The 24,459-nt window shown below is 44.4% G+C and overlaps 1 long non-coding RNA gene across 3 annotated transcripts in view; it reads left to right on the top strand.

The window, feature by feature from the left end:
- The window catches only part of LOC117225725 (uncharacterized), a 48,994-nt gene extending 26,386 nt beyond the window's left edge, over window positions 1-22,608 (top strand). The window contains exons 3-4 of one of the 3 annotated variants that reach the window (XR_004491586.2): window positions 22,208-22,357; window positions 22,513-22,608. This is a non-coding gene — a long non-coding RNA (uncharacterized LOC117225725). Of the gene's footprint in view, window positions 1-22,207 lie in introns of all 3 variants that reach the window. The other 2 variants (XR_013034751.1, XR_013034750.1) reach the window with 2 other exon arrangements.
- Window positions 22,609-24,459: the final 1,851 nt, after the last annotated feature.

The following is a 24,459-nucleotide window of genomic DNA, read 5'->3' as shown; positions in this document are numbered from 1 at the left end:
CGCTGATCAAAATTGAGCCATGGAATGCCGCCGAAGAATTCTCGTTAACGTCATCCGAGATTACCGTGCGCGAACGATGAAACGTTAAACAATACATAAATAAAACACAGTCGGAAAACGATGTCGGGCAATTATTGTTACAAGCGATCAGGAGTGTTGAAACAAAAGAAAACAGTGAAAAATTTGTGTTTATTGTAATTTTTATAATTAATTATGTAATATAATTTTTATATTAATTATTAAAGTTATTGTAATTCAAATTTATAGGCACTTTCTGCACATCGATGCAAATTATAGTTAATGTAATAATATATTAATATAATATTATTTATTATTATATTATTATTATTATTATATAATATATTTACAAGTTACTGTAATACAACTTTTTAGGCACTTTCTGCACACCAATGCAAATTATAATTAATGTAATAATATATTAATATAATATTATTTATTATTTATTATTATATTATTATTACTATTATTATATATGATAATATATTAATATTTCTCTCGTAAAATATAATATATATTCTATTAATATAATTTATTAATATAATAAAAGAAGCTGTAACAACGAACAAGACCTTCCTTCAATAAAATTAAAACAGCTAATTACCGCGAAGAAAATAAAAATCACTTTGCCCTCACAGTGTCGTCGTAGGAACAGCGGTTTGCTACATAAAAACTACTTTATCTCGATTTATCCCCCGCGGCAGCGAGGGTGACGAACAATTTTATTGCCCCGCTGACGTACGCGCGATCAAGAAAAATAATGCCGGTTCCCACTCCCGGCGGAACGAAGCCCCGTGAACGAGCATAGACGCTCGAAGTTTCCTTGTCCCCGCGTTTCCGCGGCGAAACCACCGGCGATGTTACTTAAAGCGATTGCGCCCCGACAGGAAACTGTGTCGCGGACAGACCCGTTCCCGATATCATCAAGAGCATGGCAAGTCCGGCGTAGTTTGCCACGCGTCTTTGCCCGGCGGACCGCGGACAACCGTGCGAATTTATTATTCGCGATCGCTCGTCGAGAGCCGGGCTCTCCGCTGATTAAGTGGGTCGCGTGTGATTAAGCTGAAAGCATGTATGATTCATCAGGAGTATCCGAACCGTGCCATTCGCGACGCCATCCTGCGTACCGGCCGCTCTGATTCCGGCGCCGGCCCTGTAACCGGTGTTGCTGCGCTACCGGCTAAAGCGTGACGTCACTCGCTGCTCCTCAATTCATCGCGTGAACCGAGCGCTAATGATGTTACCCGCAGCTCCTTCGTCGCGTGAACCGAGCGCCGGTGACGTCACCCGCAGCTCCTTCGTCACGTGAACCGAGCGCCGCTGACGTCATCCGCAGCTCCTTCGTCGCGTGAACCGAGCGCCGCTGACGTTATCCGCAGCTCCTTACCGCGTCACGTGAACCGAGCGCCGCTGACGTTATCCGCAGCTCCTTACCGCGTCGCGTGAACCGAGTGCCGCCGACGTCACCCGCAACTCCTCACCGTGTCGTATTAAGTCTGTTAAATCGGGTCTGTATTAAGTGCACTAAATTAGGCCACCTTATTAAATTTCGATTGGATAAGGATTAAATGTGGACTATCACATTTTTGGATACGAAACAAAAGAATTATTATGTAATTTTTATTTTTAATTAAAATATAAATATATACAGATTTACAGACACACATAAAACTTTCTATTCGCCCAAGTTAGATTGAAATATCGACCGCAGAGGAGCAACTTTCGAAACTATCGTATTCTATAGCACGTAATAAAATTGATTTATTACAAAGCAGGATTTATCGTATTCGAATCGAATGTGCAGGCACGGTCGATAGAAAACGCCGGGTCACCGTAGACCGACCCTATTACGGGACAAAGAAAAACGTACCGTGTTCTCGTACCGCAACGATTTTTACCGTGCGCGGCCAGTTTTTGCCAGCGAACGCATCGCTCCACCTGCCACCGGGCTCCCGGTTTCCGCACGCGTTTCTCCGAACGCGTGTCGTATTTTATCGAGTCGAAAGTTTTTCTGGGCCACGTCCCCCTCCACCCACCCTATACGGAATCAGCAAAAACCGCCCCAGCCTCCCATAATTCATACACCCTCGACTCCCTCGAACGTTATCCACCCTCTGATTTCCAATGGTATCGGTCTATTATGCCTCGAAAACGACTGGTGTTCGTGTCGTTGGACCGTGACAGCGGCAGCGCCGTTAACGGGCCGCGCTGCCGGCCAGTGTTGCCACGTCTACGGACCTGTGCTGCGGTCCACGGACATTTCACCTCGTCCACGGTGTCACGGACTTCGAAACGGTGCGGGATCGAAGCGGCGATCGCGTTAAATCGGCTGATATTCCGCCGGATTCCACCGGTTGCGCTGGAAAGAAGGAAGAGCGCCGCGAGGTGGCGCCGCTGTCGTCGTCGTTACTCGGCGCCGACCATAGTCGTTCCGGCAGCGACGCGACGACGGCGTCGGGCCAACGTTTAGGGCCGATTTCGAGCGTTCCAGCGACCCCTCCCGCGACCCCCGCCTGCGCCCGATTGAACCGACCGTGTCAGCGATTTCCCGCCGACAGCCGTAATAAGTCGCCGGTTCCGGAACAATATGATTTCCGCGTGATTCCATCGAGAACAATGATGAAGAGGGCTTCTGGCCACCTCCGGGAAATTGGCTCGCGTGTTTATGCCCGGCTCGGCCCGGCCCGCGCCGGCCCGGATCGCAGGGCGAGCGTGACTGGTGTGTTTTTCGAGTCGGAAGAGCTCGATACCGAGGCGGGACGGTGTTTGGCAGGCTGCCTGGCTCTCCTTATCCGTTGGTTAAACTCCGGACGGTCGATTCGTTCGCTTAAACGCGGAACAACGCCGGCGAATCCGGCGATCCTGAACTTGTGTAAATTTAACCGTGCAACCGTCGCACATCCGCCAAACCGATAATTTAATCGGCGAAAGGTAATTTAATAAACTGAGGCATGTCTCTCGCCGAACGAAACTGCCTGGATAGGCTAATAAATGTACACTATAATGTTAGAATAAAAACAATGACTCAACTTTTTATATTTCTAATTTTTCGTGCGTGAAAATTTGTTCAACGTATCGGCGAGTTTCTACCGATTAAAACGAACCCAAACACGACATGCTTCGGTCCACATTTATGGATTGTTAATTATTATGGATCTTTATTTATTCATTTGATCTTATTTTGAGTAACCGGAAATGTTGGTCCGAACTATGTCGTGTTTGGACTCGTTTTAATCGGAAAACTATCAGCAATATGTTAACAAAATCAGTTTTAAAATGTCCAAATTTCTAAAATAAATTTACGTCATTACGAGTTTTATTCTTTATTTCTTTTATTTATTTTTACTTTTGTTAATTGCGAGCCGCGGCGCACATGTTCACCGACTCCGTCGAGCCTTAACATAGGCGTAGCGGGGAAATCGATAAATTACAGGGCCCGGGCGGGGCCCCGGACGTTCCTCCGCGATTGTTTCGATCCCACGCCGGCGCCGTAATTTTTCAAATTGCGCGTCCACGCCGCGCGGCACGTGTAATTCATTTCGATAACGATAATATTTGCCCGCAAATACGCCGCCGTGGAAATGCCCGTCCGTCAATAGCCGATGTTTTCGTTCATTTGTTGTCCTTCGAAAAATAATGTAGCCGTGCACCCGGTGTGCACCGGGTGTCTCTTAAAACACGATGCATCTCGAGAGGTAAATTCTATGAAAGTTGACGCAAGTAGCAAATTATTGAACATTTTAAATTGATGGAAATGTAATCGGAATTAATCTTTATCGCCGGCACTGTAATTTATATTAATTAATTCAGCGACTTTTGTCGACAAATTTTTTACATTTACATCCTTTTGGAAGAGGTTAGCTTTTCCGGAAACCGTAATCGGGCTGTCCAAATGAAAATTCAAATGAATTATGCATATAAATATATATAATATATATAATAATATATAATAATATTATAACAATAATATAATATAATAATAATAATGTATAATATTATAATAATATATATTATGTTTTATAATTATATATAATTATATTATATTACAATAATAATATATAATATTTAATATATATTATTATATTTTATAATTATGTATAAATTTTAATACTGATTTTAATCAACATTATTTTAGTATAATTTCTTAAAAACAATTATTAAATTTTCACAAGCAATAGCACGTATACCCCGGGTCCATATGGACCCAGCAACAGTATTTCGCGAGGCTAGAAAATCGTGCATCGGCCTGCAAAACGAAAGCAATTTTCCAGAAATTCATTTGTGCCGGTCCAAGTACGGGAATCCCATCAGCCCGGTTAATTCCCAGAAATCCATCGGCCCGCGAAATCGCTGTCTCCGAAATTCCGTGGGCCAGGAACGCTCGCCGCAGTCTGCTCAAAGGATCTCCGCGGCGGTCTAATAGATAACCGTTAATAAGATCCGCACATAGCGCCGTGAGCAAACATGGCCGCGCGCTCGTCTTGTAACATCGACGGGTCGAATCTCGCGGCCGGAATGGTGGAACAAAAGGGACCGCCGAAGTACACGACGCGACGGGGGGAAGGGGGGGGGGGAGAAAAATTAGTTTGCGCGTGACCGTCGCCTCGGCGACTCGTAACTGTTGCTTTTCCACGAAACCGAAACCGAAACGGAACCGAAGGTGTACCTTGGCAGCTTGCCTGCCGGGCCGGGCACGGTCAACATTTTCGACAGGCCCGACTCTGGTTGTCCCAGGCATTACCGCCTTTCCTGGACTATGTCCTCGCTGTTGCATCCTTTTCTTCTGTCGCATTTCATCGATATCACGATCTTTGTCTTCTTTTATTCTTACGTTGTCTTGATTTTTCTCTCAATTTTTCTGTCTTTGTCACTCAATTTTTTTATCTTGATTTTGTTCCTCTCTTAATTTTACTCTGTTTCAATTTTTTTACACTGTTTTCCTTCTCTGTTCCTCAATTTTTCTCTTAATTTTTCTGTTCTTATCTTTCAATTTTTCTCAATTTTTCTGTTCCCATCTTTCAATTTTTCTCTTAATTTTTCTGTTTTTATCTTTCAATTTTTCTCTCTCTTAATTTTTCTGCCTCCCAAATTTTCTGTTTTTCAATTTTTCTCCCTCTCAAATATTCTGTCTTTCAATTTTTCTCCCTCTCAAATCTCTCTTTTAATTCTTTTCTCTTAATTTTTCTCCCTCTCAAATTTTCTCTCTTTCAATTTTCCTTTCCTGTCTCTTTTTATTTGTCAATTTTTCTCTCCCTCAAATTTTCTTTCCTATTTCTCTCTATCTACCAATTTTGCTGTCTCAATATTTTTCTTTCTCTGAATTTTTTATTTCTCAATTTTCCTACCTTTATCTCACAACTTTCCCCTATCTCAATTTTTCTCTCTTTCAATTTTTAATTTTTCCAATTTTTCAGAATTCAATTTTTCCAATCACTTTCTTCCACCTAATTTTTCTCTTTCAATTTTCAATTTTTCCAATTTTTCAAAATTCAATTTTTCCAGTCACTTTCTATCACCTTCAATTTTCCTGTCTTTCAATTTTCAATTCTTCCAATTTTTCCAGTCACTCTCTACCACCCAATTTTCCTCTCTTTTAATTTTCAATTCTTCTAATTTATCAAAGTTCAATTTTTCCTGTCTCCCTCTATCTCCCAATTTTTCTCTCCCTTAATTTTTCCCTTCAATTTGCTCTCTTTCAATTTTTCACTCTTATTTTTCTGTCTTCAAATTTTTCTCTCTCAATCTTTCTCCCTCTCTCTCTATCTCCCACCTTTCCCTCTCTCCTTCTCCCTCTGAATTTTTCTCTCAACAATCCTCCTCTCTTCCTCTCAATCTCAGCATCTCTGTCTCCCTTTCTTTTTCTCAATCTTCATCTCAATTTCTCAATCTCCGTTTCTCTCTCTCTCTCTCTCTCTCTCTCTCTTTCTGTCCCGATCTCTGTCGCAACAGCAGGTAGAAAACCGTAGGAGGACGCTCGATTGACCCCGGCCAGGCCGATGGGGATCGAAAGGTTCCCTTGTGTGCGCTTCCACCCCCATCCTCGTAGACGCGGGTCTTTGTTGGTGGCATCGATTGTGTTTGTCGTCGTAGCGGAGGTGTCGAATCACATCTAAACACGAGATATCTTATTTCCGCGGCGCGTCCTCCAACAAATTCGGCTCTACCATCGCACGCAAATCGTTGAAACATGTCAACGCGATCGAAACATCAACATTTATCTATTAATATTCTATCGAACATTTCTTTGCAAATTTAATTCGATGCAATCGAAAAAATTGTTCGCTTTTCGAAATGATTGGTAACACAATTTTTACACTTTGCAAATTGACAATGCAATTTTTTCTCATACATCGACGATTTTTCATTGTAAAAACAATGCTTTCGATTTTTAAAAAACATTCTCAGTTTTTACTTTAAAAAATAATGTTCTATAATTTCTATAATGCTCTGTAATGCCCTATAATTTCCAGGCGAAGGTATAATTTATTATTTTACGACACAGCTATACGAGTATAATAAGTATATATTTAAATAAATATTTCACATAATAAAAATAAAAGCCCCTTAATTCGATTCAAATTTACAAACCGGACAGTCCTTCCGGCACGCAGAGCGTAACAGACCGGGCTCCGTAAGAATTTCCAGAGCCTGTTGCACTCGAACGCCGGACCTTCCTGCCTGCGACGTGGCAACGCCGCAGAACACGTAATTTTCCAAACGGTCTCACGTCCATGGTCACTCGGGGCATCGGCGGGACGTCAACAGACTGACGCACGGAAATGCTTTTCTTAGGATTCGTAGGACGTCCGGGCGAGCCGATGGTTAACGAAGAACGGCGTGGCCCCATGCACAATGGAGCGGGCGAGTTTTCCGGAATGCGACGGAACTTGTTAACGCGCCGTACCCGCGGCGATATCCGGCGGTCTATTGCACGGTGCGGCCCTCGTGCCGCGTGCAAGTACAGACGGAGCGACACGGGATGCGACCCGGGGCTGATTTACCGAACTGGAAACAAAGGCGAAAGGGCGGGGCGGGGCGCGGGGAGGAGGGAGTCCTCGCGAGTCGAAAGTGGCTTTGAACATTAAGGAGGATGTATTTATGCGACAGTCGCGCCGCTGCGGTCTCAATAACACCGATACGCAGTCACGGGACACGAAATTCTGTTATCTGCTCGGCTATAGGGAAACTAACCGGAATTCCACTGTGGCCATAAACATGGCAGGCCGGGCGTCTGTATGAGAACATGGGCCCGTCGCCGTGGGCGTTAGATACTGTCCTCTTCTTCCATGCTCGAACGTTTAGACAAGCGGTCTATCCTCAGCGTCCCCCCCCCCCCCCACGTCGTCCTTTGCCGCTCGCTCTTTTCATACGGTTTCATGTCTCTTTCTCCGTCGTGCTACCCGGGCCTTTCTTCCTTCACGGTATTACCAGTCGTCTAGGAATTGTCACGTGTCTCCGGACAATGTTCCGAGCGCTGCATTCTGGGATGCTACGACTCGTACGCTGTGCCGACCGATTTATTCAACCTTGCGGATAGATGCATCCATTTCTCTCTCTCTCTCTCTCTCTCTCTGTCTCTCTCTCTCTCAATCTCTCTCTCTCACTCCTAATCTCTTTCTCTTTCTCTCTCAATGTCTCTCTCTCAATCTCACCCTCAATCTCTCTCTCTTTCTCTCCCAATGTCTCCCTCTCACTCTCTCTCAATCTCAATCTCTCTCTCTCTCTCTCAATCTCTGTCTCAATCTCTCTCTCCCTCTCTCCCTCCCTCACACTCTCTCTCTCAATTTCTCTCTCTCCTTCCCTCCCTTCCTCTTTCTCTCTCTCTCTCTCTCTCTCTCTCCCTAATATCTTTCTCCTTCTCTCCCAATGTCTCTCTCTCACTCTCTCTGACAATCTCAATCTCTCTCTCACTCTTCCTCTCTCAATCTCTCTCCCCTCTCACTCTCTCTCTTCTTAATCTCTTTCTCCTTCTCTCCCAATGTCTCTCTCTCACTCTCTCTGACAATCTCAATCTCTCTCTCACTCTTCCTCTCTCAATCTCTCTCCCCTCTCACTCTCTCTCTCCCCCCTCACTCTCTCTCAATCTCTCTCTCTCCCTCTCCCTCTCTCAATCTCTGTCTCAATCTCTCTCTCTCCCTCCCTCCCTCACACTCTCCCACACTCTCTCAATCTCAATCTCTCTCTTAATCTCTCTCCCTCTCTCTCTCTTTCAATCTCTGTCTCAATCTCTCTCTCTCTCTCTCTGAATCTCTCTCTCTCTCAATCTCTTTCTCTATCAATCTTTCTCTCCCTCCCTCCCTCTCTCTCTCTCTCTCTCTCTCTCTCTCAATCTCTTTCTCTATCAATCTTTCTCTCCCTCTCTATCTCTCTCTCAATCTCTCTCTCAATCTCTTTCTCTCTCTCTTTCTCCTAATCTCTTTCTCTTCCTCTCTCAATGTCTCTCTCTCAATCTCTCTCTCAATCTCTTTCTCTCTCTCTCTCTCCCAATCTCTTTCACTCTCAATATCTCTCTCTCACTCTCTTTCAATCTTAACCTCTCTCTCACTCTCTCTCAATCTTAATCTCTCTTTCACTCTCTCTCTCAAGCTCTCTATTAATCTCTCTCTCTCTCTCTCTCTCTCAATCTCTATCTATTAATCTCTTTCTCTCTCTCTCTTTCACCCTATCTCTTTCTCTCTCAATGTCTCTCTCTCTTTCTCTCTTCCTCTCTCCTAATCTCTTTCTCTCTCTTTTTCTCTATCTTTCACGCTGTCTCTCTTTCTCTCTCTCTCGCTCCCTCTCTCTCTCTCCCTTTCCCTATTTTTTGCACTGTCTCTGTATCTTGCACTCTGTCTCTCTATCTTTCGCTCTGTGTCTCTCTCACTCGCTCTTTCTCTTTGTGCCTAGCTTTTACTCTGTCTCTCTTTCTTCCACATTCTCTCTCTCTCGCTCTCTCTCTCTCTCCCTATTCCCGTCTCCGTCACCCCAGACCCAGAGAGCAAGTTCTGAGGGAAGAAATGATATTTCGACGATATAACTCAGTTTCGTATAATTTTCCGTCGTTTCCGGGATCTGATTTCCATGAACGAGACGAGTTACGATTGTCTAAGGATACCTGATATCGGCGTAGAGTATTGTTACCAGTTTCGAGAACTGGCAAACCCTTTGTAACGTCTCGGTGTAGATAGCAGATTCGGATCTTGTAATGGCACTTTTCCATTATGCAGATACCCCACTGGCTCGGAAGTAATGGACGCCGAGAGAGTGAGAGAGAGAGAGAGAGGGAGAGAGTTGCCCGAGTTACTGATATAGCTGAAAACAAAAGTTATGTATTGCCTTACTTTGGAACGGGAGCCGCGACTATGATGTTCGAGCGATAGGAAAGTACGAAGCACGGACTGAATTTCATCTCGACCGAGGTGTTCGTCAAAAGCTTTACACGCGAGAATACGCACTTGGAACGATACAGTCGAGGTTATGTAAGGGCAGCTGGTTCGAGTGCAATTTTCTGCGACGATTTCTCAATTTTTCTCCCCCAATTTTTTGCTCTCTTATCTTTCCTCTTTTTTCTTCGTCTCTCACATCTCTCAATTTTCCTGTCTCGATATTTTTCTTCCACGGATTCTCTTTTCCAATTTTTCTTCAGCAGATTGTTCTATAATTCTCGGAATAGAGTCTTTAACACGACAATTTCAATTCGCAACAGAGACTTAAGTCGGATCTGGCTTCGAAGGAGTGGGGATGCGTGACTCACGCGCCGCTGTACGAGTCTCTTGCCGCACGCGGACCCGGTCTCGAAGGAGTGGGGATGCGTGACTCACGCGCCGCGGCACGGGCCTCCCGGCGCACGCGCGAGCCACCCCACTCCTTCGAAGCCAGATCCGACTTATTTCCCCGCGAACGCTGCCGCAGCCTCGCGTGTACGGCAATTAGGAGACGTAGAATCCGCTGGACGCGAAACGGTCCTCGTTTCCCAGCCGCCTGGCCATTTAGATCTCGCTTGGAACGACGCTGGGGAAAAACCGGGACGGTAAAAGAACGGAGCGAAAGCTTAAACAAATTTAAAGGACCCCGATGTACGGGGCGGTAATGGATTCCAAGTAAACGTTACGTAACTGCGGGAGGCTGTGCCCCGGCAAGTTGGAGCGGGCGGGAACGCGTCTGAAAAGTAACACCGTGGAAAAGAGCAGAGATGAATCGTTTCAACCCTCCCGGCTCCCGGGATCGTTGAACTAAGCTTCCCGGGCAAGAACTTGAATTCGTGCCATTCCACGGGGTAATTAAATTGAATGTTCCTCACGAAGAAAGTGGCAAGCGGACGGGACGGTCTTCCCCCCGCGCCTAACCGTTCCGAGGATAGCTGAATCGAACGGAGGGAATCCATCGTGAAAGGGCCTGATTGCTCGCTAATCTTCGCGAAATTGCGCCACCCGCGCCGAACGCCAACGCCGCGCTAAGCCGCAGTTCAACGTCGCCGATTAGTCGAAGACCTCGAACTTCGCGGCATTGTTTCGCGAATCATGCGCCGACCCGCCGCTTCCTGTCTTACTGAATGCCGTCGACGGCTACGTGCTCCGTGCAACTACGTTCGCTGGGCAAACGGCAAACCTTCTCGTCCGGCACGTCGATGATCCTTTATGAGAGGTGTATGGGAGGACATTTTTTTCTGGTCTGGTTAGGTTAGGTTAGGTCAGAGAAGGACATTTGTTTTGGAACGTTCCTCGTGCGATTCCGAAGAAAAGTTGCAGTTTAATGGATTTGGTTTTCGCTTAGGTCAGGTTAGGTTAGGTTAACTTAAGTTAGATTAGGTTAGGTTAGGTTAGGTCAGAGAAGGACATTTGTCTTGCAACGTTTCTCGAGCGATTCCGAAGGAAAGTTGCAGTTTAGTGGATTTAGTTTTCGCTTAGGTCGGGTTAGGTTAAAGAAGGATATTTGTTTTCGAACTTTTCGTGCGTGTTTCCGTAGAGAAATTTCAGTTTAGTGGATTTATCTTTCGCTTTGGTCAAGTTAGGTCAGATTAGATCAGGTTAGGTTAGATCAGGTGAGGATAGGAATTTTTCTCGAAACGTTTCAGTCCGATAAACTAACTTCGAACTATCGTCCCAAAAAAAAACGTACATCGCTTGGCCTAATCATGTCTATAAGTTTATCGGTTCATTTCGAACACCGAATATTTTGTACACCGACTGTACACGATACACTCGCTCGCAGTCGAAACAAAATGCCGGCCCGAAAAGCCAGCGCTGCGAGGCAAATGCTGAAGAAAGTTCGCGGATACGCGGCGCACGGTACGTTTGCTGCAGCAAGATGGACGGTCTTTTCAATTAAGCCGGGAAATTAATACAATTCGGTTACCACGGTTGTTCCAGCAAGTTGCGGCTGTGGAACGCGCTCGATCCGTTTTATTTTACAGCGGCCAAGGAACTGGGGGGAACAAGTTTCCGTCATAGTGGCGGCCGCCGAGCGCCGCAGTCGCTGTCAAACAATTCCGCGGACAAAAGGGAGAGATCACAATGTTGCGGCGTTTTCCGCGTCCTACTCACGGCGCGGCGCGCGGTCGGTTCTGTTTCCTGTCCGCGGTCTTAAATTACGGACTGAAAAGCCTAAAATTTGCGGACGCTGGCCGCGGTTTAATTAAGTGCGACGAGCCGGCTTATTGTTCGCATTCTTTGCCAACTTCTGCGGGGTGCCACGTTGTTTTTAGTCCGCGTTCCTCGGTGCCGCGCACTCGCCAAGAGCAAGTGACTCGCTCTCTTGACGGGTTTCTTGAATTTCGCCGCGCCAGTTGCCGTTGCCATGCGGTTGCGAGGCAGAGGGCGGCACAGTCGACCGACGCGACCAATCGGGAGCTCCGCTGGTGACCGCGCCGCCCACTACCCAGTGGCGTCAGGCTGCCGGCTAAAGGGCGGCATTAATTTACAACTTATTGCGATTATTAAAGGAGAAAAAATATTTCTATCTATTTTATATTTCCCACAATGAATGGCATCGCTTTTTAATTATTATTTTTCCTCATGCTGTAAGGTGGTCAGGTAAAATATTAAAAATGAAATTAAAATAAAATAAAATAAAATAAATGGTGTAGAATTGAATAGAAATGAATAGAACTGAATAGGATTGAATAGGATTGAATAGAATTGAATAGAATTGAATAGGATTGAATAGAATTGAATAGAATTGAATAGAATTGAATAGAATTGAATAGGATTGAATAGGATTGAATAGAATTGAATAGAATTGAATAGAATTGGATAGAATTGAATAGAATTGAATAGGATTGAATAGAATTGAATAGGATTGAATAGAATTGAATAGAATTGAATAGAATTGAATAGAATTGAATATGATTGAATAGAATTGAATAGAATTGAATAGGATTGAATAGAATTGAATAGAATTGAATAGAATTGAATAGAATTGGATAGAATTGGATAGAATTGAATAGAATTGAATAGAATTGAATAGAATAAAATTGGATTGTATTGAATTGAATTAGAATAAAATAAAATAAAATAAAATAAAGATTAAAATAAAATTAAAATATTGAAGGCCGCGCGGGCTGCGACGAACAGATCGTCGTGAGACAAAACGAGGGGGAGGGGGGATAGACGCGCGTGTACACGCGGAAACGTAAGGCGCCGCCTAAAATGAAGTATACTCCGAGGGCATTAAGTCGGCGAGGGCGAAACTCGCGGATGCCGGCGGTCTTGACTTCCATCAACTTTTAAATCCGAGTAATTCCTCCATCGCCGCGAAGTTATCCGCCGTAAAGTAGTAAGTTGTGAGGAATGCGCAACTTTATAATTTGATCGCCGTAGGTTAGAGACGGGTTGGTGGGGACGGGGAGGGGAAGGAGGCGGCGCCGCCGCCGCGTCTGGTGGGGGAACAGGGTAATTTGCCAAAAGGCACGCGTGAAACTTCGCGATATTAATTTGAATTTATACGCGACCAGCGGCTCACGGCGTGTCCCCGTCAGCCGATCATTTCCGAGTACATCTGGTTTGACGGTTTTTACAGAAATTTGATGACTGCAAGAACGAGTCGTTATCCTTTTTTTCTTTTTCTTTTTCGTTCTACTATTAAATCGTCGTTGATTCTCCTTATTCTGTTTACTTATTCGAACAATTCTTCCTTCGAGTAATTCTTCATTAGAATAATTTTTTATTTCACGCATAACCTAAAATTAAAGCAGATTAGGTAACGTTTTTTCTTTCATTTTGGTAATTCTTATCGATGGACCGTGAACGTAAAAATTGTGCAATGTAAAAATCATCCGAGCGGCAGTTTTAAATTGATAAAACTAGCTCACACATAACCTAAAATTAACCTAAATTACAGGTAACAGTTTCTCTTTTACTTTGGCGATAGTTGGACTGTGAACATAAAAATTGTGCGATACAAAATTTATCTGCTTCTGTTTTCTAAATTAATAAACCTAACTCAAACCTAACCTAGACTTAACTCGGACCTAACCCCCAATTTCCATGGTTCTTAGGAACTTGGGAAAAAATTCGTTCACGTCATTTTCCGATAAAAGAAAACAACACGAATTATATCATTAATTATTTCAAACCTAATCCAGACTTAACTCCGACCTAACCTCCAATTTCCATGGTCCTTAGGCGGTTGGAAAAATTCGTCCACGTCAATTTTCTGATAAGAACAACAATAATTTCAAACCTAATTTGAAAAACGCCTACCAATCTAAAGAACAATTATTTCAAACCCAACCTAAACCTAACTCAGACCTAATCTCCAATTTCCATGGTCCTTAAGAGCCCCGAAAAACTTGCCCACGACAATTTTCTGATAAATATAACAATTATATCAAACCTAACCTACAACACGTCTACCAACCTAAACAACAATTACTTCAAACCTAACCTAGACCTAACACAGACATAACCTCCAATTTCCACGGTTCTTAAGAGTCCGGAAAACTTTACCCACGTCACTTTCTGATAAAATCAGCAGGAATTGTATCGGCGATGCTCTAAAAACAGCATTAAATCAATCATAATTGAGAAAATTCGCTTCATCCGTCCGAAGAGGTCCCGGCGAAACGAGAACAAACAATTCGACGAACGTTTTTACCGAACAGTGACCATCTGCGGACGCGACAAAATGAATTCTCCTGGCGACGAAAAACATTGCAATTAGAACGGTCGTAACAGCGGCCGCGGATCGCCATTATTCCGAGGGATTTATATCGTCGTTGATCGCACATTCGTTTCCGGTGTACTCGAAGAAATCAAATCGCGTCGTCGGATGGCTCTCGCGAGCCGCGTTCCACGGGAACGTTGAACGATCGGCCGGTTAGAAAGGGGACACGGGAATCGCCGTTTTATCAAGTTTTTTCGTGGGAATTCCTCGGAAGGCTCGTACATCACTTAGGGTTGCGGCCGGCCAGCCGCGTTATCCGCGAAAAAATAATAGCCAATCCTTTACGTTCAGCCGGGCAGCCGGTTTTTCCCCCGGCGTCTTTCCGGCGACGTGGCAACAACGCGGCTAAGCCCGCACTGGCCGACGTTCAATCCGCCCCAACCGAGAAAACCCGTCGACGATTGTTTCGCGGGACGACACTTTGACGGCCGGCACATTTCATCGTCGACTTCCGGTTATCGGTACCGCGTCGTCGTCGAAGAGGTCGATTCTATTACGGATGGTTTTTACGAGCAAATTCGTAACTGACGAACTCGTTCGATTGCGCGGAATTTTATTACAATAGTTCGTGTCATTTTAATATTGCAGAGTTTTTCGAATTATTTTTTATTCGAAGAATTTTTGATTCGAATAATTCTTCTTTATTCGAAGAATTTTGGATTCGAATAATTCTTCTTTATTCGAAGAATTTTTGATTTGAATAATTCTTGATTCGAATAATTCTTTTCTATTCGAATAATTCTTCTTTATTCGAATAATTTTTGATTTGAATAATTCTTTATTCGAATAATTCTTGATTCGAATAATTCTTGTCTATTCGAATAATTCTTTCCTATTCGAATAATTCTTAATTCGAATAATTCTTGATTCGAATAATTTTTAATTCGAATAATTTTTAATTCGAATAATTCTTGATTCGAATAATTTTTAATTCGAATAATTCTTGATTCGAATAATTTTTAATTCGAATAATTCTTGATTCGAATAAATTCGAAATTTAAAACAAAAGCAGACGATCTTTATATCGCAACAATTCCAATATTCGCCGTCCACCAATGATTACGATAAATAAGTAAAACCCCAAAAAATATTGCCTAATCAGAAACGTTAGGCGTTCCATCACGTTTAATAACAATCACATACGCGAATAGTAATTAATTCTGGCTGCTGCTGTTTCCACGGATTCGGCGGCCGCGCGTCGTTCGAAAATAATGTAACGTCGTTTCATTAATTATAAACTCGACTGCGAATTAAATTTTCGGTACTTGGGGTGGGCGGGGAGGGGGGGGGGTGGAGGGTAGTTTTCATCGTCGCTGCTCATTAGACCGAGCCTTATCTCGGGCCTATATATTTGGAATGGGATTTATGTTGCTTGTCCACGCGAGTGTAATTCTAGAAACTACTTTCACGTTCGTTCGAGACCGAGATTCCATAAATATTACTTCTAAATTACCGTACGCTATCGTGGGGGTTAACCTTTCGCCTATGACTTCTGGAAACGTTCTATTTTTAACCGCGAATCTTACCGCACAATTTCACCTCTGCCGAGGACGCACTATATTAGGCGGTGAACTTTGCTATTTCTCGAACATAGCTGGTGAACTTTAAGCTAACGACGAAGCTTCGTTCTTGGAAAAGCGACGCTGGGTAATCTTAACCGTTTAGTTGGATTAAGGAAAGAATTAACCTATAATAACCTAAAAGAGCCAATTCTGATCGATAATTGTTAGCGAAGAACATCTGTCACAATCATATCTGTTAGGGTAGTTAGAGTCATTTTATAAAGCTTGGGAATATTTTATATATTGCTATTATTATTTTATAAACCTTGCAAATATTTTACATATTGCTATTATTATTTTATAAAGCTTGCAAATATTTTATATATTGCTATTATTATTTTATAAAGCTTGGAAGTATTTTATATATTGCTATTATTATTTTATAAAGCTTGGAAATATTTTATATATTGCTGTTATTATTTTATAAAGCTTGGAAATATTTTATATATTGCTATTATTATTTTATAAAGCTTGGATGTATTTTATATATTGCTATTATTATTTTATAAAGCTTGGAAATATTTTATATATTGCTATTATTATTTTATAAAGCTTGGAAATATTTTATATATTGCTCTTATTATTTTATAAAGCTTGGAAATATTTTATATATTGCTATTATTATTTTATAAAGCTTGGAAATATTTTACATATTGCTGTTATTATTTTATAAAGCTTGGAAATATTTTATATATTGCTATTATTATTTTATAAAGCTTGGATGTATTTTATATATTGCTATTATTATTTTATAAAGCTTGGAAATATTTTATATATTGCTATTATTATTTTATAAAGCTTGGAAATATTTTATATATTGCTATTATTATTTTATGAAGCTTAGAAATTCGTTAATTCGCGTTTTCAATGTGTCAAAATCCGCGGTCCACTTACGACACTCCTTTCGCCCTGAATTATTCCAGACACCCTTCTTGCCCCGTTCGCACAGTTTCAAATCCCAGAGTTCTGCTCGAAACTGCTGAAATTATAGATCCGACCGAAGTTTGTTCCAATGAATGGAATCACGATCCGACAATTATCGCCGGCCGGTCGGTCGTTCGGCAACGAGTATTCACGATGCACGGCCGGCACACGAATCCGCGACTTAGCATTCTGGAATCCCGCGCCCTTTAGCGCGAGCTTTCTTCGATAGTGCCGGCACGTTGGCCGAGGACTAATAGACGGTCCGTCGCACGCCTGTCGACTCACGGTCCAATTCGGCTCGTTACGTCATCCGTGTCCACTGGCCGCGTCCGTTTTCAAAGCGGATCCTCAAAGAACGGGCGGGCCATTTCACGAAGATGTAACGTCAATAGCAAATGGAACGGCAGCTCGTATGCACACTGCGACGCGCGCGCGCGCAAGGACGCGTTGATGAGTCAGCATGTTCGACGGCCGTTGCGACACTGACAGAGATATGATTGTGATTCTAATTCTTTCATCCGATACACTTGTTTACCTCGTTTAAGGAAACGCACGCAGAATAAAAGGGAAGAACTTCCAGTGTCTTTAAATTCGAACTGTGGGTGACGTGAGACTCTGATAATAATAAGAATAGTTATTAAAAATATTATTCCGTCACGGTAATTTATTTAAATATCATTTCTTGCTAATTGTTCCTTCTCTTGGTATTTATTCATATTCGAATATATTTCAAAATGTATATATTTCTCAATTATTATATTACTTAGCCACGTATTGCTCAATTATTTCATGTCGAAGAATATGGTAATAATTAAATTTCCAGAATATAAAGGTGATTTTTTAAGACACTTATACATTAAAGTATGATTGTTTTAATAGAATAAAACCGATGCCAGGAAATTTACAAATTACTTAAGACACGTGTCTGCTCCGGCAGAACGCAGCGTCGTGCCGCGACGCTAGTAGGTAGCGCTGCTAGTGGACGTTCCCCCACTCGCCGCTCGCTACCTAGTCACGTGATCCGAGCGCCGGCGACGTCACGGTTTAGCCGGCAGCCTGGCAGCACTGGGATCGCGTGACATTCGAGGGAATTCACGGCGCTAGTTACACCGTGTACTCGGGAATTTATTAAAACCAGCAAATCTTATCCTCTCTCTCCCTCTCTCTCTCTCTCTTTCTCTCTCTCTTACTCTTTCTCTCCCGTTCCTTCTCTTTTTACATTTTTGTCTTTCACTCCAGGGTTATAAACACCCCCTCGAGTTTCTCCTTTTCTCCCCTCGGTTCCGTTCGAGGAACTTAATTAAAGCCGGGCGTGCCGTTGCGAAGATTTTATCCCGTTCGTTGTTTTATCCCGGCCGGTACCCCGGGCTCGCTCCCTCGAAGAAAAGAGAAGAAGAGAAGAAGAAGAAAAAAAGGCACGGAAATTTTCGGCTTACGCACGCGACTTTATTAAAATTCTGCCGCGGAACTCCCGCGGAATTATACGTTACATGGCCCGGCTACGCCGATAAAGAATGTTGCCGGCCCGGTTCGTTGTTCAACGCCGGACGCCGACGGATTATTTAAACAATTTCGCCGTGAAAGCGACCGGGGCCTCCGTCGTGCGACGTCGCCGCCGGGAAAAGCGCCCCGGCGAACGGAAACTCGAGAGATCTTGTTCCTGGGATCTGAGTCAGAAATGACTCTGGCACAGGGGGATTACGCGACCGCGTCGGGCGAACGCGCGTCGCGATACGGCGACACGCGCGCCGCGTACGACGAGGTTTCAGGGACGATAAGGGAAACCCAGCGACGTCGACGTCGACGGCGGCGGCGGCGGCGGCTTGTATTTCGATCGGCGCGCGGTGACACTTTTATGCCCGTCCCATAAAAACCTCGGGTAATCAAAAGCTCGTTAAGATGATTTATAATTTGCCACTGCGTTTAACCCAGGCCGCCGTTTCGTTCCCCGCGTACGGGGCGCGAAATTTTTTCTCCGTCGACGCCGCGGGCACACCCCCCGGCCATTTTCGTCGGCCTGTATTTCCGGGAACAAGGCCGGCCGTCGTGCTAATGTTCGCGCCGCCGAGAGCTGAGAATATTCCTCGAGCCGACGACGGTCGATCGCGTCCTTCGCCGCTGAAAAATTTCTGCCGGATATATCGGCGATCGAAATTTCTCTCGGGGGCCGTCGTCGATTCTTTCGTTCGATTGCGACGATAATTAGTCGCCGAGAAACTGTTCTGCTCGAATATCTTCTCGAAATATCAACGGGAAGCGAAACAGCGAAAACGGGTCGAGTTTTCTCGGTCACCTGGTATATTGCGAACGGCTGAAACCGAAGCGATTCGCGTCGTGTTTGGGCTCGTTCAAATCGGAAAAATCACGGCTATCCGTCGACGGTGCAGAGACGAAAGTAGCACGACGGTTACGGAAGAGAAACGTTCATTTGCCGCGTTTTCATTCGTGCTTGAAGGTAAACGGTTGTCCGGGCGCGTGTAAATTCGCCGGCGCAAATAAAACGGCGCCGTTTAACGAACGCGATAATCAAATAACAATTTCTGCGGGTGGTCGCCTGGAAGCGTTCGCCGGTTCAAGCAGCTGGAAACGAATGAAAAATTCGCGCTCGTTGAAACCCCGAAGTTCCTCTCCGCGCTAGCGCGGAGCTGTTCAAAATACGTGCACTGTTCCGCCCGTTATCGCTTCCCGGCGTCCGACGCCGGAAGATCGCTAACTGCTAATATTATTTTCAGCGCGTTCACGGCAACGGCTTGGCCGGCCGCGGCGCGCGCCAATTCGCTCCTTGATTTTCATTTCGCATTTCAATTTTCCAAGAATTCCGGCGAACACGCGCGGAACATCGCCGCGCCCCGCCGCGGACCGCCGAAACGCAATTACTGTTATTTTTCCGCGGGCGCGACTACTATCGCGCCCCCCACTCCACCCCGCGGGACCAGCGCGGACGCGGGTGTAATTGAAGCTTTCAAATTCTTCCCGAACCCGGGAGTAATCTGTTCGGCTTATGTAAATCCAAAAATAAAGGAAGGGAACGGCGCAAACGAAAGCAAATAAGGCACGTCAATTTCATGAATATTTATACCGAACCGGGGAATTTCGATTCTCGTCGGGCGTCGGCCACGTGTTTCCTTTTCTTTTTCTCTGGTCGAACGCAAATTGAAAATTGCCGCGCATAGGCGAAACGGGCTTCCGTCGGAATATCGCCGATTTGTTTCCCGATGTATGTATCGCGTCCCTCTTGGAATCCCACGTTTACGGGGACCCGCGTTTCGAAACAGATGCGCACCGAGATTGCATCTTTTTTAACGAATATTGACACGGTAAATCTGTTATTAATTAATTATCTCGCGATCTGAGATAATTGAACATGCGATTATAGTATAGGTTAGGTCTACTTTAGGTCTTGGTTAGGTCTAGTTTAGATCTAGTTTAGGTCTAGGTTAGGTCTAGCTTAGGTCAATTATCTTGCGATCTGAAATAATTGAACATGCGATTATAGTCTAAGTTAGGTCTTGGTTAGGTCTAGGTTAAGTCTAGGTTAGGTATCGATATAACAGATTTCTTAATTCGAGCACACGTTTTAATTGGACTGTCCACTTTTATGCGAAATAAACATTGCCAGGATCAACTTCAAGGTTATGTCAAGATTATTTCTTTATATTATTGCATTATATATATATATATATATATATATATATATATATATATATATATATATATATATATATATTATTTGATATATTTATATAGCAAACAATTTAAGTTTTCTTAATTCAAGCATGCATTATAATTAGACCATTCACTTTTATGCAAAGTATAAATTCTGCTAATCAACTTCGTAGTTATGTCAATGTTATTTTTATTTATTATTGAATTATGTCTGTATTATTTGCTATTTTTTGCAGCACATAATTTAATAGTTTTTTAAATTCGAAGCACACGTTTTAATTGGACCGTCCACTTTTGTACAAAATAAAATTTGTTCAGATCAACTTCGAGGTTATGTCAATGTTATTTCTATATATTATTGCATTATAGATGTATTATTTGCTATATTTCTATAGCAAATAATTGAACAGTTTTTTAAAATTCGAAGCACACGTTTTAATCGGACTGTCCACTTTTGTGCAAAATAAAAATTGTCCAGATCAATTTCGAGGTTATGTCACGGTTATTTTTATATATTAGAAATACCATATATTAGAAAAACCAACTTCGACGAATGCAAAAAAGTATAATGATAAATAAAAGCAGCAAGTATTATATACAAAATTATAGCAAAATGACGAAATAAAACTAATCTCGTTATTCTGATTAATATTCTTTCTTTCAATACTCGGAAAATACATTGTCAAGCTCGTCTCGAATGTCTCGAAAAATGAAGACTCTGTCTTAGCGGAGAAAAAAGCCCCGAAACAACGACCTTGCCAAAGTGTCTCAAGGTCACGGGGGTACAATATAGACTGTAGCGCGTTCCGCGGTGCAAAAACGTCCTCCGAAACTCGTGCGACTAATTTCAATGGCCGCGAGCTCGTGAAGAGAGCAAGCACTTCGGCACGATTTTTTGCTGGCCGCGCGACACCGGCCGGTAATTCGACACGGTCCGTTCGTCTCAGATTTCTCAAACACTTGCTCTCTCTCTCTCTCTCTCTCTTTCTCTCTTTATCCTACGTGCCGTGTGTTTATATTCGAGCTGAACGAGAGGGGAGAGGGGGTCCCACGGCAGAAGAACATCAGCAAATTTACAGTGGGAATCGAAATGTTAATTATGCTCTAGCGATTTGGGTCAACCTAGGAAAATAACGGCCGGCGAACTAGAATGTTTGTGGAACGCAGGGTAAACAGAGGCCGCAGCGCGCCGCCGCCGGCCGCCGGCCGCCGATCGAAACGGAATCGAAAGCGACCGGCGTGGAAAATCCGCGCTCTCCCGCCCGCGCCGCTGAGTCATCAAGCGAAGCCGCGCGAGCCGTGTCGCGTGTTTTCCCTTTAAAAAAGACCGCGCTAAACGGTCGGCCAAGGTTCTAGCAGTTACACAAGACCGACAGCCGCGGCGGCGTACGATAAATCACTCTCTCTCTCTCTCTCTCTCTCTCTCTCTCTCTCTCTCTCACTCTCTTCCGTGTTCCCGCCATCGACATTCAACGAATTTATGAATACTAATGGCCGTTTTGTCCAGATACCGGGCTCCAATTACTTTCATTTCGAATCGAAAATTAATAAACCGACCATTACGCAAATAGATGGAAGCCGATACGCGGCCGGCGTCGCGCGCAATTATTACGAATATATCTGCTTTCTGGGGAATTAATGAATGGAATCGTCGGCGCGGTCTTTACCGCCAAGATACGACTTTCTTCCGCGTGATAACTGAAATCGGATGCCGTCGAATCATGTTAACGAACAATTGTTTGGTACTGAATGGAAGCGGTCGGCGTCTTTAAATAGTTCATTACGTTGTATAAATTGTTGTATTTTGTTTGAGTTTAATTTATTGTATTTTACCTCGTTGTACTTTATCTTGTTTTATTTTATATTATTTTCTTGTTCTATTTTATTCATTTCAGGTTGCGATGCGAGTATTCCCAGATGGCACAAAGACGTCTTTAAAACGTCTTGAAGACGTCTGCAGTAGGACATTCGGGCGTACGACGCTCAGACCTAAACTGGACGTAAAATGGACGTCTTTAAGACGTTCAGTGTTTATTGAGTCAAATGTATGTAAATATTAAGTCTATATAATTGTAAGTGTCTATAAGTATTATGTATATTTATAAGTCTATATAAGTATTGAAAGTGTCTATAATTATAATACAACTTCATTTCGTTTTTGCAGTCGTCGCATTTATTCAATATGCTTCACTTGTTTCAGAACTGTGATAACAATTGCTAAATATAAATATATATGTACAATAAACAAATGTGCACAATTTTAAACGGTAAATAAAACGGCAAAAATTAATACTAATTTCGATAATTCATTCGTTTTTCTCAATTACAAAGTCAGGCCGCTTCGTCAACTAAAAGTCTCAAAAGCCACCATCCGTCACCACAGCGCGCCCAATTTTCCTGATGAAAATCGATGCGCAGCGTCGTCCGGAGGACTCGAGCCTCGGTCACCGAAGCGAAACGAATGTCGGTGGAACCCGAAAACAAAAGTCGTTCCGACTGCGGCGGAGTTTTGCGTTCGGAGCGTGCCAGCGGTAGCTAAACCGCCCGGCGTCGGGTTGTCGGTTGCACACGTGCGACACGCAGCGCGTTCCATCGTGGCCCCCACCGGGCTGAAACTATCCCGCGCGATTATCTCGGCCACATCGAGACGCGGCGTTGTTGAGACAGCGCCGATTCGCTACGCCGTCGGCTATATCGCCATGTCGCCGGCGTGCGGGTCACGTGACGCGGTAAGAAGAACTAGCAGAAGTGTGAGACGGCTAGCAGTCGCTTCCCCCACTTGGCGCTCCGTTTCCCAGCGCGCGGGTCACGTGACGAGCCGCGGAGTAGCGCGAGTGCGAGACGGCTAGCAGTCGCTGAGGCCTTCCCCCACTCGCCGCTCCGTTCCCCAGCACGTGGATTACGTGGCGAGCCGAGGAGTAGCGCGAGTGCGAGACGGCTAGCAGTCGCTGAGGCCTTCCCCCACTTGGCGCTCCGTTCCCCGGCGCGTGGATTACGTGGCGAGTCGAGGAGTGGGGAGACGACCTCGGGCGACTGCTAGCACTTGCCGCGCTCGCTGCTCGTTAACCCGTCGCGTGATCCGCGCGCCGGTGGCGCCGCTATGTAGACGATCGCGCGGCCCGACCCGGCCCGACCCGGGTAGTAATGAAATTGAAACGCGGCGTTGTTTCTTCGCCGCGAAGAAGTTCGATATCGAGGTAGCAGCTAATGAAGAATAATGGTTCGAGTGGCGGGCGAGCCGGTGTAATGAGCTCAAACCGTGCACAATATTTCGCTTGGGGAGAGAGAAAAAAAGGAGACAGAAAAAAAGTGGAGCCGGCGATGGAGCGCGGCTAACCCGGCCCACGGCCCGCGGATAATGTACGCGGCGCTTTTGTTTACTTCTTTTCGCGCTCCTCATCAAGAGTTCCTCTCCCTTATTTTTTTCCTCGTTACAGAAGGAACGGAGGAAAATAGAGGAGCAGGGGCGGGGAGGGGAGGGGGAAGGGGGACGATGGCTGTGGCGAAGAAAAGGATCCGCGGCGGTGGACGCGAACGGAACGGACCGCCGGCGGAACAGAGAAAAATGGAAATTGACGTCGGCTCGTTTGCATAATTCAATCATTTATGCTATTCCAGCGATCGATAATGCGAGAAGTTGCATAATACATTTTTTATTAAGCGCGGAGCTACTGCGGACGGACGCAACGGACGCGGCCGCGGCCGCGGCCCGACGGCGGCCCGAGCGCGGCCCCCGCGTTCTTCCTGCGCCCGCGCTACCCGCGCCATCAAATATGCAATAAATTTCCGCGAATGTAAATATTTCAGCGCGTTTAACAAATCTCTGCGGCGTACTGTCCGTACTAAAACCACAATTTCCTGTCGCTACGCGAATGTCGAAAATCCTGTAAACGACGTTTTAATTAGGGACTCGCGTGCACGCCCGGCTAAACACGGTGAAAACCAGCCGCGCCGTTTGTGCCCGCGTCAATTATCATTTAAACAGTCTACGATGAATTACGGCGTCCATTATAAACGCGCGTGCTCGCCCGCCCCACCACCATCGCGCTTTCATAATTGACGCTCTTTAATGAATGTTTATCCAAGCCCGATCGTGCGTAATGAGTGTATTTTCCAGTACGCCGCCGAGAACTTTTCGCGTTGGTAG

The sequence above is a fragment of the Megalopta genalis genome, chromosome 14 (genome assembly GCF_051020955.1).
Source record: "Megalopta genalis isolate 19385.01 chromosome 14, iyMegGena1_principal, whole genome shotgun sequence".
Taxonomy (NCBI): domain Eukaryota; kingdom Metazoa; phylum Arthropoda; class Insecta; order Hymenoptera; family Halictidae; genus Megalopta; species Megalopta genalis.
This window is presented reverse-complemented; position numbering and strand designations above follow the sequence as displayed.